Raw genomic sequence first — 17278 nt, forward strand, 5'->3', positions numbered from 1 at the left:
ATTACCTCTCCTCTTTTTAACAAGCACTGCAGGTCCAGAAGTATTGAGGTAGAGATGTGTAACAAGGCCAGTGCCTCTGGAAGCGTAGAATAAGGGGTCATCAGAGCTGCCACGGACACCAAGTACGAAAGAGCGCTTTCACCCTTGGGTAAAGGTCAACGGGTAAATGAGACATCTTAAGGATTACACAGCTTGATGGAAGACCAGGCGTGTGTAGAGGTTTGGTAGGCTGAGTTTAAAATTCCAACTGAATCTTCTCGTGCTTTGGGATTGGCTCAGAGAAGGAAGGAAGAGTCTGACAATAGGCAACAAGACTGACTCCGAACAGTCACAGGATCGAATCATTGAGGATTACTCATTCCATGTTGTGTTTCTGTTTCGTGGGAAAATATTTTAGGAAATCTCTCCCTCAAAGGAGACTTTCCCGTGGCTAGGGCGTACAATTGGGTAGGTTTCTGCAGGCCTTGGATATAAACAGCGTCACCTCATTCATTAATGGCTTTCAGGTGCTTCAGGGAATACGAATCATAGGCTATGGCATCATGATGTGTTACAAGACACTTCACAGAGATGTTCTGTGGATCCCATAAAGACACAAGCTTGAAGCACTTACGTCAGACTTAAGCCCTGAAACCTTAGGAGGAGACATTGGACCTATTCCTTGCCATCAGCTGATATTTGTTGTTGTTGAAGCAATGTAAGAAAAAACAGGAACTGATGTCGGTGCCCATGTAGGCATGTGTACATGCCCCTGGCTTTGTGTGATGGGTGAAGTCCTAACTGGAGCTATGTGGGGCTGGGGGGCCTTGTACAGCTACTCCTGGGAAATGATTTTCCAGACCAGTCAGAAGCCTAGGAAATATTAAAATAGGAGAGGAATCTTCAAGAAGTTGCATCCATTAGAATAATCCATCCAACTAACAATTAGCTTTTTGTTTGTAACAGCAACTTCTTTTTTCCTAGGATGACAGCTACTCCCCCAACAGCTGCAAAAGCATTGTGTCGGTCTTCTTGCACCCAAGAGTAACACATATGCGATGGTGAAGCGAGGTGTCTTTCGCCTTAAAAATTATTTCTGTTATGATCTGTTGCAAAAACTTCAATCATGCTGCGTTTCAAGAGCTCTAATAAACCATTAGCATTTACTGTTAATATATGTACCATAGCTTTCCTTTATTTTTTATTAATTCGCCCAAGTCATCTACCACCAGTTGACTTCAGTCTTCCGCTGGGAATAGTGGGGTGGTCTCTTCGGATTACTTCCTAAACTTTTTCACCTGGCTCGAAAAAGTTAGCATGTTTTGGCTCATCCTCCCAATTACCATTGCAATACCATTGTCCGTTAGCTTTATATGCGCTCTCTGAACTTGGATCATCCAAGAGCAAGACTTCCGTTCCTTTAACCCTAACTCTGGCATTGAACACTCCCTACCTTCTACAACTGATACTAGCTATAGGCATTCAGAAGAATGGTGTTTCACTCACAATGGCACTCCACTCTTGTACACAGGCTGCCCTTGAGAAGGAAGGCTGCTGATCATCTACACTGCTAATCAGCTGTAAGAGGCGACCATTCTTCGCCTACAAGCAGTCCACACTGGCACATAACGTTTTATTCTTTTTTTAAAGATGTTCAGTAAAAGAAGCCCTTTCGTGGACTTCATGTGTGTGTGCTTGGTATATTCTTTGAAATTACTGCGAGGGGGCCTAAGGGCCTTTAATTAAGTCATATAAGTCTCCCCAAAGATCAATGTAACAAATTATGTTAAGAAAGTGGCTCAAATAAACAATTCTCAGGACAAAGAAACGACATTGTACTAACAAATGATTAGGAATTCAGCAGTGCATGCGTTTCTAAACAGGGGAAGTAATCTGCTCTACTGGCACGAGGGTTTTTTTTTCTTTTTATCTACGACAGCACAACCAGCCTGAACAAAACAGGAAATTGTGTGTGCCTGTCAGTTAATGGTGGACTACCCCATTCAAAGAAAGGGGAAGTGTGAGAAAAAGACCCGATCATGCACAAAGAGTATGCAAAACCAAGACTTGCTTGTAAATATTCCTTTTTCAAAGGCACTTCCCTTAAAAATCTGATAGTAGGAAAACGCAACACAACCAGCACAGAGGGAACAAAGGATAGATGCGAAATGCATTTATTAACGAATCACCACTCTTCACTTCCGATCACAATGCTCACAACAAGTCGTGCCTGTCATTAGGTATTTTAAGCCCTTCATCTATTTATTCATAAGGCGATCAGGCTACATAAAAGAGCATCAATAGCTGCCAATGGTCACCTCATAAATAATAAAGTATACAACCCGGAAAACGAAAGCTTTTAGCTAGCTTCGTCGGGTAAAGCACTTGTTATGAATCTACGGTATTGTACTATGATGCAATATGCACTGTCAGTCATCAGCATCTGTATGTGTTCGGCCTTCAGAGCTCTTATTGGACTTGTGTGCACTTACATGACCTAGAACAGTTCGAAAAATTATCCGTTTCATATCTAGCAATAAGATTTTGAGTATAGTTAACAAAGCATAATCTGCAGTCTCTTTCGAAAAGTGTAAAATGTTCAAATATTTAACTACTGCAGTAGCAGTCAAGAGTGTCACGTGAATTAACGACTTGATCATGTTACAGAAGTTAAACTGCAGCGACATTTCGTATAAATGTTTACCACAGCCTAAAATTCATAAAGGCATTATAATTTTTCTGTTTCTGTGAATAAGATTTTTTAAGGGGGAGAGAAGGGTGAAAATCAGAATAGGGCTAAATGAAGAATCTGTGCGATTGAGTAAGGCCTGCAAAATGAAGGTTTTCCAGAATTCAGCAGGGCAAAAATTCCTACGTTTTGGTGCCAGACTAGGGATTAAGACATGTGCACATTTACATCAAGAATGCAGTATGTATGAAAGGGACTCTTGTCATTTATGACGGTAACTTTTAGATAACTGAATGTTCGGAACCAATAAGCAAAGCAATGTCCTAAGCATATAAAAAAGACCGGATGCCCACACTAAAGTGTGTACTTCACTAAAGTCCTGGACAATGAAGGCAGACCTTCAAGAGGACTCGTTGAGCATCAGAGATTTGCCATAGTGTTTTAACAGTTCCTGAAGTTGTTGTTTCTTTACCAGTCTGAAGCAAATTGCAGGATTCCATTTCTGTAACTATGTCCTGTGAGTAAAATGGTGGTCACCACTAACTTTAGATTTCCGGTGGTGAGGTACAAACAGAAGGCCACTCAAAGAGCTAGGTTTATGCACAAACCTCAACCTTGACAAGTTAACCAACAAGCATTGGCAAAGCCAATAGGTCACGCCTATGCAAGAGCTTTTGGCTTTGGCATGTTGTACACCAGCGTGGCTGCTGCTAAGCATGGCTAAAAGTTAGTGGCGTAGATGAAAGGCGCATGGAGTGTAATAGACTGAAATGGCGTAGAGTGGAATGGCAAAGAGTAGAGCGTTGTAGAGTGAATTGGCAAAGAGTGGGGTAGAGTGGAATAGACTGGAATGGCAAAGAGCGGAGTAGAGTGTCAGAGTGGAATGGCAAAGAATGGAGTAGAGTTTCGTGGAGTGGAACAGTGTGGAGTCGCACAGAGTTGCATACACTGGACTAGTGTAGAGTGTTGCAGAGTATATTAGCATTGAGTACAGTGGCAGAGTGCAGCATCATAGAATTCAGTGCAACAAACTAGAGTCTAGACCAGAGTGGTGAAGAGATGCAGAGTTGAGAGACGAAGAGGCGCAGGGTAGAGTCGAGAGAGAGTGCAGGTGCATAGAGTGGTGCAGAGTATAGTGGTGGAGAGTGCATTTTTGTGGAGTGCCGTAGAATGGAGTGCCGTAGAATGGAGTGCCGTAGAATGGAGTGCCGTAGAATGGAGTGCCGTGGAGTGTGGTTGTTAAGAGTACAGTGGGGTGGAGTGCAGTCTCACAGATTGGAGTGGCATAGAGAGCAGTGGTGTAGAGTTCACTGGTGTAGAGTGGTATAGAGTAGAGAGGCATAGTGTGAAGTGGCAGTGTGGAGTAGTGCAGAGTGCAGCGGCATGAAGTGGTGCAGAATAGTGTGCAGTGGAGCGGAGTGGAGTAGCATAGAGCTTAGTATGCATAGTGTGGCAGTGCACTGCCATTACAGACAACACTTTCAATTGAAATGACCATTACATTTGCACAGGCATACAGTTTTGCTAATAAAACTATGCAGGACACAAACAAAAATGTGTGGAAATTACATCACCCAGTGTTATTATTTGTTGTGATCATATTAAAGTATTTGTTTCCAACACTTCAGTAATAACAAAAATGTGTTTCTTTTGGTTTTCTAATTCGGATATATTCTAAAATATTTATGCAGTTTATTTTAATGTCACGTGCTAGAAAAAAACCTCTTTCCTACGCCCATTATCCAGCAAGATTGTCACATAAATCCTCTTACTGCAAAGACAGAGAAAGAAAAGCAAGCAAGCACCTTCGGGAAGACCGTTGACCCACAGTCTTTGAATGCGCAGCAAATGTGACAAGATAAGATTTAAAGGCCTGTTTACATAAAGTGAGTTCATGGAAGAATACAATAAACAGGCTTTGGGCAACGGGAGGGCAAACTAAACCTGGAGAGCCTAAAGCAAATAAAGCTAACAAATAGAAAGCCAGAAAACGTCAATTACAAACCACAAAGCCAATGGTAATCAACAGGCGGAATGCATTCCTAGGTCAGATTTCTGAAAGTCCCCAAGATGTCTTCAGCGGTCAGGAGTAGTTAGGTAGACTGCGACCTGAAAATAATGGCATACACAACTATGTCGTCAAATGCAGAACTATCCTCCCTACTTTGAGCATTATGTTTATTTTTGCCATCTCAAAAAGGATACTTTTGTACATAAAAAATACTTTCAAAATGGAATCTAAAAATCAGCTTTGGCTCGGACAATATTCCCAATATGAACCTCTTACCCCTCAACTCTACCATGCTCAGTCACCAAAACTGGGGTACATATAAAAGAGAATCATTGCGAAACAAGGATGATTCCTGTGTCCAATCTGAAAACAAATCTGATACGTTTAATAAAAGCGACGTTATATTTACTCAGGTCAACAAAAATGTGAATGCTGTTTGAAAATATATAGTTATTAAACTTTAAAACATTTTTGCTCAGTCTTAAGATATATGGTTGAACTCGTTTTCTTTAGGTGAGTCACAGCCCCCCCCCCCCCTTTGTACATGAGCACAGCTTTTCCACATTATTGTCTCGCCTATGTTTTGTCAGGCTTTCGAGCATATGTCGATTGGACCCTCGTTCCATATGTTTTAGTGGACGCACTACACGACATTGATCAGCTAGTGGAAGATTGATCAGCTGTGCCTCGTATGGTTCTATAGTTTCATTTCGAAAGGTGCTTTTAGGCAGCTTCCCATTAGATGAACTCAGATGGCTTCTGAAGAGGTCTACCTTAGTGATGCAGTTTTGCCACTTTAGGAAAGCACATGCTTCGCAGCTCCAACTGAAGCTTCAAAATAAATTAATGATTGAACATCGCTGGCAGCATCTTGTGAGTCAAAGAATCCAAAGTCATGCATGCAAATGAGTAATGCGATTTTAGGGTCGACGGAAGCTGTATTGAATGTGCCAAAGTAATCCATTCCAGATGGCTGTACTAAATTAAAGGGCCTGCAGCAAGGAAATATTACTGCCAATTTTGTGACCTGCAGTAAATGTTTTAGGATCCGCTGGCTAATATTTAACCAGTTCTTTACAGGACTCGAATATGTGGGCGTCTCTGCGACTGATGTGAATAAGTTACCAAGTGAACCTTACATTTCACGTGTCGAGGGAAGCATTAAAGTCAGGAACTGACAATTTGAGACTACCAGAGTAGAATATTTTCCTACAAATAATGAAGAGTTAAAAGCCAAGCCACTTGCTTTTGAAAAACCCAGGGCTACTTGTGTACTAGGCATAGAGGGCTGCCTGGTCTATTAGGGTGATTGAGACCGCCAACCCATCAATAATATTCAGTAACACATAAGTAACAAGCTCGCTGCTCTGTTTAGGAAACCACTTTAGTACCAATAAAAACACAACTGTTAACTTGCACCTTGTTTCCCTTTGTCGACTAACATGAGCGCGCTGCTGCTCGGGGACTAACATGTTTATAAAGGGGATCCTTAAAGACCTGACTGAGCACGCTTAGGCCCAATGGCTGAAAATGCACGACTGTTTGAAAGGTATTCCCATGGCACAAGCCCAGTAGACCACTATGCAACATCTACTTGTGCAATTTTGCTCAATGACCTCAGTACTGACCACAACACACGGTAGACCAGGAAAGTGAGAAGAAAGTGTAGGTTAAAAATTTGGAGTAAGAGACTAACAGAAAAGATTTGATGCAGCGCAAAATAATGAACTGCCAATTAATCATTAAGTGAACTATTGAAAACTATTAGCAAACAGAAAGCCGAATGCATGGTTTTGATATATAAATTCTCCACACAATAATGCTGCATTAAAAAAACTAAAAATAATTCTAAAACACTGGGGTAATCTTTAAAAATGAGACTGACAGTGTTGGCAACAGAAACCATTTTTGTAGCAAAGGGAACTTTTTTGGATAAGCAGATTAAATACACAAGAACCATATAGCATGAATGGTACAGATTGTCCTTGTTTTACATTACAGTACCAGTTTAGAATATTATGAGTAGCAATGTCTAGCAATCTCATTAACATCTATAAAATATTCCTATTGGCCTTTGCACGTTAAATAAACATTTTTTATTTATCTAGTTCTAATTAGTACTTAAAAAACACGTTTATTTCAGCTTCACAGATTTGGATTACGTTTTCCATTATGAAAAGGCATGCACCTTAGGCTCCCAGTCTCCTCTTGAGTAGCCAACTGTAGTGTTTATTAAATTCTATGAGTGACTACTGTTTACGGTAGAGCTCAAGCCTCTGACCAACAAACATCTCAATCACAGACACAAAAGAAATTATTTTATCTCCCTTATGTGCACAGACAAAAGAAATAGGTCTCACCCCCATTCACTCTATATTGCCACTGAAATATGGACCACCTAGCTTCACATCAGGTAGCGTACCACTCACTCGCCATTCACTTCACTTTTGGAAACAGACCTATCTATGTCAATAATGGTAAGAACTGGATAACTCTGGTGCAAGCCAATAAGTAAAAAAAGATTAAAGTAATTCAGGTTTGTTTTCCTCTTTAGAACTAGACCTGAACATCAACTAGCTTCACAGCAGTTAGCAAACCACCCATCATTTTATTTACTTTTGAAAACAGAGGTATGTAAACAACGGCATAAACCCACAACTCCATGTAGAACTTAAGTCCCTAGTGATTTATGTTCTACAGGTTTGTTCCTGGTCTACAACGATGTGAAATTAATGAACACCAATACCTCCTGAGTAAGAGTACCCAGGGACCCTAAAAAAAAAAAAAAAAAAAAAAAAAGATATATATATGATGTCCAGAATGTGGGTTTGGCATAATGTTTAAAAAACATGTCGACACTAAACGCAGTGTAACACACACTGACGAAGGCAGCACGCCGAAACGCGTCTGTGTGTGCATCTCCGCTGAATAAAATCTAGCGTGTTGGCAACATTCCGCCCTCCGAGTGCTGTTTTACTCTTTACTTGAAGTTTTGGGAGGATTTGGAGCGTTATATATATATATATATATATATATATATATATATATATATATATATATATATATATTTATATAATTATTATTATTTTTTTTTAATTATTATTATTATTATTTTTTTTAGGCACGGGGAGATTAAGTGATTTGCCCAGAATCATTAATTGAGAAATGTGTATTGCAATGACCAAAATACAGTGAAAGAATTTCTTATACAGGTTGGTTATGGAATAATCGTGTAAATTCATAAAATGAATTAAACAACTACATGGAAATAACCATTTGTTATACCTGTGAATTTAGAACGAATAAGACTAGTAATATGTGAATTTAATTTCAGTTACCAAATGTGTTCTATTGGTGTGCATGGGCTAACAAGCCCATGATCAGTGCATTAAGCTGCGATTTCGAAACTAATTTCAGGGATTGAGTTTATTCCTATAGCATGCTTCAACTTCATCCCACTTAATTAGCTTAATAAAAATGGGGGAAGTTTGTCTTTTAAGCCAAAACAGACGGATTGTTTCTCCATGCAAATAGTTGTCCGATTGCTATATACACAATATGCTTCTGCACTGAAATTGGACCAAATGGAATTCATTAGAAGCACAGTATGAAGGTGTGCTGCTCCGTCTTGCAGGGTCCTCTTTCAAAACATATTCCTGTAACTAACAAGGAAATGGCAATTCGTTTTAAGTGCTGGACTTACCTGGGACTTGTCTACAGGAAGAATCTAATACGTAAAAGGTATGCACCTAATTTACATGGGGCTCATTCACTTAACCACAGATACCTGTGTGTCTTAAGTAGTGCCTTCTGCTTCTTGCTCATTACAATCTTTTACTTCATTAACATGTTTCTGAGGCACCCACGATCCAATAAAATAGTGGACTACTTAATTTGGAATATTAGAAAGGACATTTAACAATTTACAATGGCAGGGAGAAAGTTTATGCATTTGATAGTTCAAAACAGAGAAAATATATGGTTTAAGGGAAAAGCAAGTTACCTTTATAGTTTTGTGAGTATTTGTAGCCAGTCACTGCACCAAATCCTTCTTGTATCTGCATTAATGGCAGTCCAGATCGAGCGCCTCGATTCTAATGTTGACATTAGGAGTGTCTTTGCAACTTGTTTGAGATCTAGATGTTCTTTCAATTGATTGGATGGGCATCAGCTGATGTTGAACACCCTTAATCAAGTCGGCATCCAAGTTTGCTATATTGTTTACCATGAAGCCCGAAGATCTGTTCATCCTGATTAGCTAAGCGCTAAAGCCTGGCTCTCTGAGGCGTTCAAACCATGCTTTTTTCAACATTGTTTTTAGGGCCAGAGTGGATTAACAAAAAACACAAAAGGGCCCTGACTCCTAACTCAGCAAGGCTGAGTCCAACCAAATCTAGATAACAAAACACGGGCCAATGCTGAGAGTTTCAGTTTGCCAACAAATTATTTACCAAAGTAGCTGTTTTGAATGAAACAAAAACAACCCGCTTACAATATAGCAACATGCGAGATTTATTCTCATTTGTAGAATTTTTTACTTTTTTATAACACTATTTTTAGTGCATGGAAATACAAAGAATTTTATATACAATATATACATCCACGAACATAAATCACAATAAAACATTTACAACCTTCAAACACGCTTGGCCATTCAGTCATACAAAACACATTCACGCAATATGACCTAAATGTAAAAGAACAAAAACAATAAGTCCACGTAACGGTAGTAAATCAATGGAAACGATCCTTTCGTGATTTTCAATTCTAAAGTCTGTACAAATCACAATTCTAACAGAGTGTCCACATCTCTTGTAGCAAGTTAAAGGGCCGTTAACAAACCAGTTATAAGCCAGATACGGGACTGGATCGGTCGACGCGTTTCGAACCCCTGTGTAGTGGTGGGGTTCTCCTCAAGACCGGAAGGGTTCTTAAGGCAACTGTCGAGTAATCAAACGGTGAAAAGAGTAGATTCCAAACACGAAATTTCAAAAGTATTTCCAAAGGAAGAAGTGCTCGCGGGGGCTGCTAGAGTTGCGACTTCTAACTCGCTGGCATCTTCGAGTCTCTCCTTGTTACTTGGGAGTGGCTAGTCCTCCGCGATGGAGAAAAGGCGTCCGTCCTTCACTCGTGTTTGGGGAGACTCGAAGATGCCAGCGAGTTAGAAGTCGCAACTCTAGCGGCCCCCGCGAGCACTTCTTCCTTTGGAAATACTTTTGAAATTTCGTGTTTGGAATCTACTCTTTTCACCGTTTGATTACTCGACAGTTGCCTTAAGAACCCTTCCGGTCCTGAGGAGAACCCCACCACTATACAGGGGTTCGAAACGCGTCGACCGATCCAGTCCCGTATCTGGCTTATAACTGGTTTATTAACGGCCCTTTAACTTGCTACAAGAGATGTGGACACTCTGTTAGAATTGTGATTTGTACAGACTTTAGAATTGAAATTCACGAAAGGATCGTTTCCATTGATTTACTACCGTTACGTGGACTTATTGTTTTTGTTCTTTTACATTTAGGTCATATTGCGTGAATGTGTTTTGTATGACTGAATGGCCAAGCGTGTTTGAAGGTTGTAAATGTTTTATTGTGATTTATGTTCGTGGATGTATATAAAATTCTTTGTATTTCCATGCACTAAAAATAGTGTTACAAAAAAGTAAAAAATTCTACAAATGAGAATAAATCTCGCATGTTGCTATATTGTAAGCGGGTTGTTTTTGTTTCATTCAAAACAGCTACTTTGGTAAATAATTTGTTGGCAAACTGAAACTCTCAGCATTGGCCCTTGTTTTGTTATATAGAGTGGATTAACAGGCTTTCAGTTTTATTTGGAATTAATTTAAGTGTCCGCCACTTCATCCAGCTTTATAATTTGCTGAAGCAGTCTTTACTTGACTGATGGAGATGTAGATAATTGATCTTTAAATAAATCTCTGTGCTGTCCCCATGTTGATGGTATTAAAGGCCTAGTGAATCTAAAGGTTCATGCTAGGATGTAAGTAAAATAGGTGCCCATTACTGATCCATTTGGGAGCTCTAAGGCTATTTATACAAAGTGAGAGAAGTTGTCATTAATTGTACCTACCTGGCAATGATCACACAGTTAGGATTTGAACAATTAAAGGATCATACAAACAACAACAACTAGAGTAGAGTAAAGAGGGAATTCAGCAATCCAACATCTTTGCTGTCTAAATTCTTGGCTACACTTCAATAGGCCATGGCTAGAGATCAGCAGATTTAGGTAAACTTGAGTTGGTGGGGATTCGGATTGGTCTTCAGAAACAGATTTAATGCTGTCTTACATAGGTGGAGCAGTAATTTGAATTTTTCAATTCAGAGTTTGGTGGTTGGAAGGGAAGAGCCCAAGAGAAAGAAAGAGGGAGCGAGAGAGCAGAATAGCAGGGACTGGCATTTCGGTAATCACAGATTTGGTGCTGACAATTGGACTACTAATTGTATTTTAGTGCTATGCTATGAGAAATGTGGAGAACGGATGCAGACTTATTTACAATGACTGCACATTTATTTTTAGATTTAATATTCTGGAATATTATGGAATAATTATTTGTGGAAGTGACAAATTTTGATCAGAATAACTTAATTAGTGTTTATGGCCGTGAGGTTCTACGGCATCTTTAGTGACAATGAGTGAAATAAAACAGCAGGCAATCAAAGTCTAGGTGTCCAGCTTACTTATCTGCAATTGGGTTTTTCAGATCAGCTGTGAGTGTATGATAGATCATATCTGTGGTTTTGAGAACCCCTCTGTATAGATCAATCCGAAAGCGAAAGAAAAAGCGCCAAGTAAAGCACTACTCCAAGAAGGGGTTTGGCTATTCCTCCCTGCTGGATTTGACTGATTAGAAATTTTGTGATTCCACTGAAACAAGAGTTCCTGTATTGCCCAGATTATGCTAGACACAGAAGGTCTGAGTTGGTTATGGGAACAAGTCACTGATCAAAGCTGTACACTCAACTGGTTCACTGGGAAATGTGATGTTGGGTAGTGTAGGTCTCATCTGTTTATTAAGCAAAGTTACAAAGGTAGTAGGCCTGAATTATTTATTGTGAATAGCATATGTTAAAGTAAATAGGCCTTTAAGGGTGGATAATAATTGCGCTGCTAAGGCCTACAGACAAGTATTTTCTAAGGCAGACCCCCATGTCAAATGCAATACAAAGGAGCTTTGCATTGAGTAACCCTGTGACCAATACAGTAGGAAGGTGTTCCACATTGAGAACTCTGACAAATATTATAGGAAGAGGTTTAACATTGAACAGCTTGCCAAAAACCGTATGAAGGGGATTTACAGTGTGAAATCTTAGTGCAAAAGGAAGAGGTTTTACATTTTAAACAGAATGACAAACAGCATAGGAAGAGGTTTTGTATTATGAACACTCAAATGCTCTAGGAAAAGGTTTAGTACAGAGGCCCCATTTTAGATCTGCCCACAGTAAATGCTTGGTGTCAGGACAAAATACTTAATGCCAAGTCAATGTATACTTTCAGTCTGCATGAAATCTTTAATGAGCGCATATATTGGAAAAGGCCATGTGGTCATGTTTATGTCCATGATCAAATCAATTGTCTTACTTTACTGATTTTTAAATGTAGCAACAAAGAGACGCCCCTGCACTTTCTCTTTAAATAGAGAGTGGCAAAAAGGGCTTGAAAACGGCCTCTTACAGCTTGTTGCATCTTTGTATGCACAAAGGAGGCTCCACCAAATTGACCCCTAAAGTACACTCCTTTGTCCTAGCTACAAGAGTAAGCAAGTACAATCCTTCAGGGATCCTCTCAGGTCAAAGACAACAAACCGGTCCAGTCCTGTTAATATTAATCTTCTGCAGGTCCAGAAAGTGTTCGGAGGAGAGTGCCTTGGGATGCCATATTTATGACCGGCACTCGCTAGTTGAAGTGGATGACTTCGTGCAGGATGATAAGCAATGGGGTAAAAGTTTCTATGGTCAACCCTACCCACTTCCGCAGCAGTTCTCCTTTGTCCTTCTGTAAACAATCCCACAGTGCACCTTACTCCTAAAATTCAAAATGGAAAAACTCTACCACCCTTGTGCAGAGCCTGTGTGCCCACTCAGAGGTGTGGTCAGGGAATTGAGCAGTCCTCTCCTCTGTGGTCGCTCAAAATCAGTTCTAGGAGTAAACATCCACCCCCTACTGAGTTTAGAACCTGCCTGGCTTAAGGGACTTTAACAGAATGCCTCACCTTGAATTCACTTGTGAAAGGCAAGCCCCCTCACAAGTTAACAGTTCCTGGCGTCATTCGGACTGGTTTTTCTGCAAGGAGAAGAAAAACACCTCCCACTGGGGTTGGAGACAATGTAGCTATGGGGACAAAGGGTTCCATTCTCCAGGACTCACCTAACATTTATTTGTAAAAGGGCAGGCCCCTTTACAAGTTAATGGAGTTCCTGGGTCCACCCTAACTGGTCTCCATGCAAAGGAACACAAGACCATCTCCCCACACAAGCCATTGCTTCTTCTGTAGGGGCAGGTTTCACATCTCACTAAAAGTTAGGCACTCGCTTGCCAGGTGCTAGCAGGCTAATGCAAATCCCTCCTAAGGACTTTCAGGAAAAGTTACTTTTCCTAATATTTATAAAAAGTTCAACTTAACCAATCAGTGAATTTATTTATGCCATTTATAGACCGTGAAAGTAGCCACAATGGCAGCAGGGCTCTTTACAAATAGCAATTCACCATAGAACATCTTTAAAACATTGTTGTGCCTTCCTTACACCAGGTATCCACATGAAAACTGTTGCCAAAGCAAGTTCAGAATATCGCAGAATTTAGGGTACCCTAGGGTGTACGTGAAACTATAATTACAAATATGGATGATCTGCTAGATATCATTATAATTCAAAATATAGGATATACACTTAAGTCATTCGCATTCTAGGGGGTCAGGTTAACTAGCAAGGGAGACTCCTCATCGTGGGCAAATAGTCCTCCATTTCTGTTTCTCGAGTCAAACTGTAGCTTTAAGGGTGTCCCGTAAGGCACAAGAAACAGAACGCTGTCAAGTTAAGGAATAATACAACAACTATCAATTGTTCTCCGAAGTTCACATTAGTCATTCAGCCACTTTGAATAATATTTTGTAAAATAAATATAAAACATTGTGCCCCCGTTTGTTCTAAATTGGAATGATGCCCAGCACGCCCCTACAACGGCCACGTGAATCCTCCATTACTTGCTGAGAACCAAGGTATATGGTCCGTAATCAATTTCGAAGTTGGGACAAGAATTCTCTGCAGTACTATGAGCTGGTCATCCGCACAGCAACAGCGGTAATGGGAGGCTTTAGAAGACCATGGAAAGACTAGTGCAGCAACTAGTAACGTGATCGCCCATCACTGTCACTCGCAGACCTAAGAGGTCAGACGAGAACTCCATTTCTTCCCATGACGCACACATTTTATCTAAATATTAAAATTACATTTGATCCAACCCTACCTCCCCTATGTAGGAAAATTGTATTTTACCAATACTAACGTCGCATGACCCGCGAATACTACGGTGTATCTCTTCAGGTATGATTAGTCAGATTTTTAAAAAACAATATGTCGAGTATCTGACATCTTTATACTGTGTAGATTAGATTGTCCAGTAAACATGACTAGCAGCAGTTTTACTCTTATTCCGATAAAAAGACATTCATGTTACTTCAACACCTTTCCAACTCATTCGGATACATCAAGACCAACAATGCTTGTACAACTCCTATGCGTGACACTCTCACTGGTTTTACCTTCCTTAGACTGGGCACATTTAGGGAGCAGCAACAGCTCGCTGTAAGAAAACGTAAGGAAGGCAAGTGTCAAGGGCACAGCTCCTTCGATCTGTGGCTGTACCTGAAAGCTTCTGCACTTTGAACCGCAGACATTATGACTAATATACCGAGCGCTCCCACTACTCCTGCAGCTCGCTGAAAAAACACACATTGGGCTCGGGGAATGGGCACAATGCAGTCAGAGCTGCAAGTTGTGTATTCATGCATTTTAAGATTTATGTGGCACGTGAATTCTAATCTCGTCACTTTGTTCTAAATGTAGCACTCGGTTACGAAAGTAAGTCGCATTCCTGGTTTCCGCCGTCTGATGATATCTGGGCCAGTCACTGTTACTGCCAGTTAAGTCACTGTCTGGATGCTATCAGGCTAGACAAGAATACTGCTTCAACTTTGGAACTCCAATGCATAATGCAGCATTGAGGTCAAGTTGTTTTCAGCAAAATAACTGCACGCCACTGGAAAGCAAAGCACAAGTCAAGAGCTTTACATCTAAGAATCATACACGAAACAGTATCAGTGTACCGGGTTCAACTGTCGTAATTTGTTATCTTATTCAATTAAAAAAAAAAAAAAAAATCAAATATGGCAAAAGGAATGATGCACATTTTTGAAGAGTAATCACTTAACATCTTTATTATATTGATTAATTAAATTATTACTATAAGAAACATGACTGGAAGACAAAATTAATTATTAAATGAATATCTTAACATTTTAATCCTAACAAACAAGTTACTTAACGTGGGTAATGCCTTACCTGCTAGAGACTATCTAGACGTAGATTCCTTACATTAGAATATTAACCAAGCGCAACATATATGGAAATCTTGAAAAGTACCGCTGCATGCTGGTAGGTGGCATCAATTGGCTCCACGTCGGCCACGCACGAAGTGATGTGCGAGGTGCAAATATAGGTTCCACCCCAGTGCGCTGAAATCAAGGTTTGTATGTGCCATTTGTGCCCCAGAAGCAACAAGCCACATCAGAAGGCTGGACGGACCAGTGTGAAGATACCAAGAACCTAAAGAACCCTTCTAGTTAGGAGAAACCCATTTGCAGAAGCAGGGAGGTGGAATGGGTTGATAAGGAATCTGCAGTTCCTTAGAGTCTCTACCAGATAGGGTGTTACTGAAGGTAAGTAACGTGTTCATCTGATAAAAACTTCCAGCTGCAGATTTCTTACCTTAGAATAAATTCCAAAGCAGCCGGGTCTGCAAACTGGTTCAGACCAAAAAGTAATGGAGGACCGAATGGGCAAAATGCCCATCAGAACTGACCTGGCTGTCAAGTCAGTAGTGTTTTGTAAACGTGTTTGAGAAGCCCAAGAAGCAGCCTGACAGATTTCCAGGTAAGGGACTCCACAAGCTAAAGTAGTGGTCGCAGCCTTGGCTCTGGTGTAATGAGCTCACAAGCCTTTAGGGGGTTGCCTTTTGGCCAGTGCATAACAGATGTCAATGCACAGCACAATCCACCTGGAGATGGTACGTTTCCACATGAATTATTCAATTTATTTTGCACCAGCGAACCAAACAAAGAGTTGCTCAACCACCTGGTGGGGTCTGGTGCGATTAATGTAGAACGACAGATATTTTTGAGTCCAGTTGGTGGAGTCTCTTCCTCTTTAGAGGGGTGAGGCAGACCTGAGAAGGTCAGCAGCATGATGCTTTGGCTGACATGGAAAGGAATCACCTTTGGCAGAAAAGAGGCACAGGTACAGAAAACCAGTTTGTTTGGAAAGAACCTGGTATATGGAGAGTGTAAAGAGAGCACCTGTAGCTTGCTAACCCTCCTGGCTGAAATAATGGCTACCAAGAAGACTGTTGTGATTATCAAGAGGCACGATGGACACTTATGCATGGGCTCAAAGGGTGTACACATCAGAAACGGTTAATAAGTTAAGGTCCAATTGGGGCCCAATGAATGGCCAAGGTGGAAACGTTTTGGAATCTTTTTAAGAAACGAGTCACAGCACATCACTTGTACAGAGAGGGCTGATCCGGCAACCGTAAAAGTAGAACTGGCCATAGGATAGCCTTTACCTGCTCAAAGCAAAGCCTTGCCGCCCTAAAGATAAAACAAACAACAGTACCTCAGACAAAGGTGCAGAAAACAGATAAACAATCTTTTCAGCACACCAAGCCACAAACTTGTACCAACGGCAGCGGTTTACAGCCTTTGTTGATGAAATACTATCTGTCAGGATTACTTCACAGATTTCAGAGGGAAGACCAAAAACTATTAACTGCAGATGCTCAATCTCCAACCATGAAGGTGAAGCATGAGCGGGTTAGGTTACATGACCCTGCCCTGTTACTGCAACAGGAGATACCTGCCACTCCCCAAAGGGGAGGGGCAGGGATGTTGCTCAGGAGTTCAGGATACTATACTCTCCGTGCTCAATGTAGAGCCACAAAGATTACTTGGGCCCAGTACATCTAGATTTTCTTCCAAACCTGATGCAGGAGTGATATCAGTAGGAAGGCTTACAGGATTTCTGATCCCCACTCGAGACAAAATGCATCCCTGTGCAAGAGCCTTCGAACTGCCAATGTACAGAAGTGATGACAAAGTGTGTTCCCAGACGTGGTGAAAAGGTCTAAACAAAGTTCTCTCCAGTCATTGAAGAGGCCTTGCGTTACCTCCCGATGGAGACACCATTCGTGACCTGCTAGGCACCGACAGCGTAGTTCTTCCGCCCTGGTGTTCAGAGAGCCAGACAGGTGTTGGACAAAAGAGAAAATGTCCCGACGTTCCAGCAAAGTGCAGAGATGCAGAA

General features: G+C 40.8%; 1 protein-coding gene across 7 annotated transcripts in view; it reads right to left on the reverse strand.

The window, feature by feature from the left end:
* The window catches only part of PIK3CB (phosphatidylinositol-4,5-bisphosphate 3-kinase catalytic subunit beta), a 999444-nt gene that overhangs the window by 800705 nt on the left and 181461 nt on the right, over window positions 1-17278 (reverse strand). Inside the window, exon 1 of one of the 7 annotated variants that reach the window (XM_078666111.1) lies at window positions 4674-4777. The exons of the other annotated variants lie outside the window; for them this stretch is intronic. The gene's annotated coding sequence lies outside the window, so the exon portion shown is untranslated. Of the gene's footprint in view, window positions 1-4673; window positions 4778-17278 lie in introns of those variants that run through there. 7 annotated transcript variants of the gene reach the window in all.

Source organism: Lissotriton helveticus, chromosome 11 (assembly GCF_964261635.1).
Source record: "Lissotriton helveticus chromosome 11, aLisHel1.1, whole genome shotgun sequence".
NCBI lineage: Eukaryota > Metazoa > Chordata > Amphibia > Caudata > Salamandridae > Lissotriton > Lissotriton helveticus.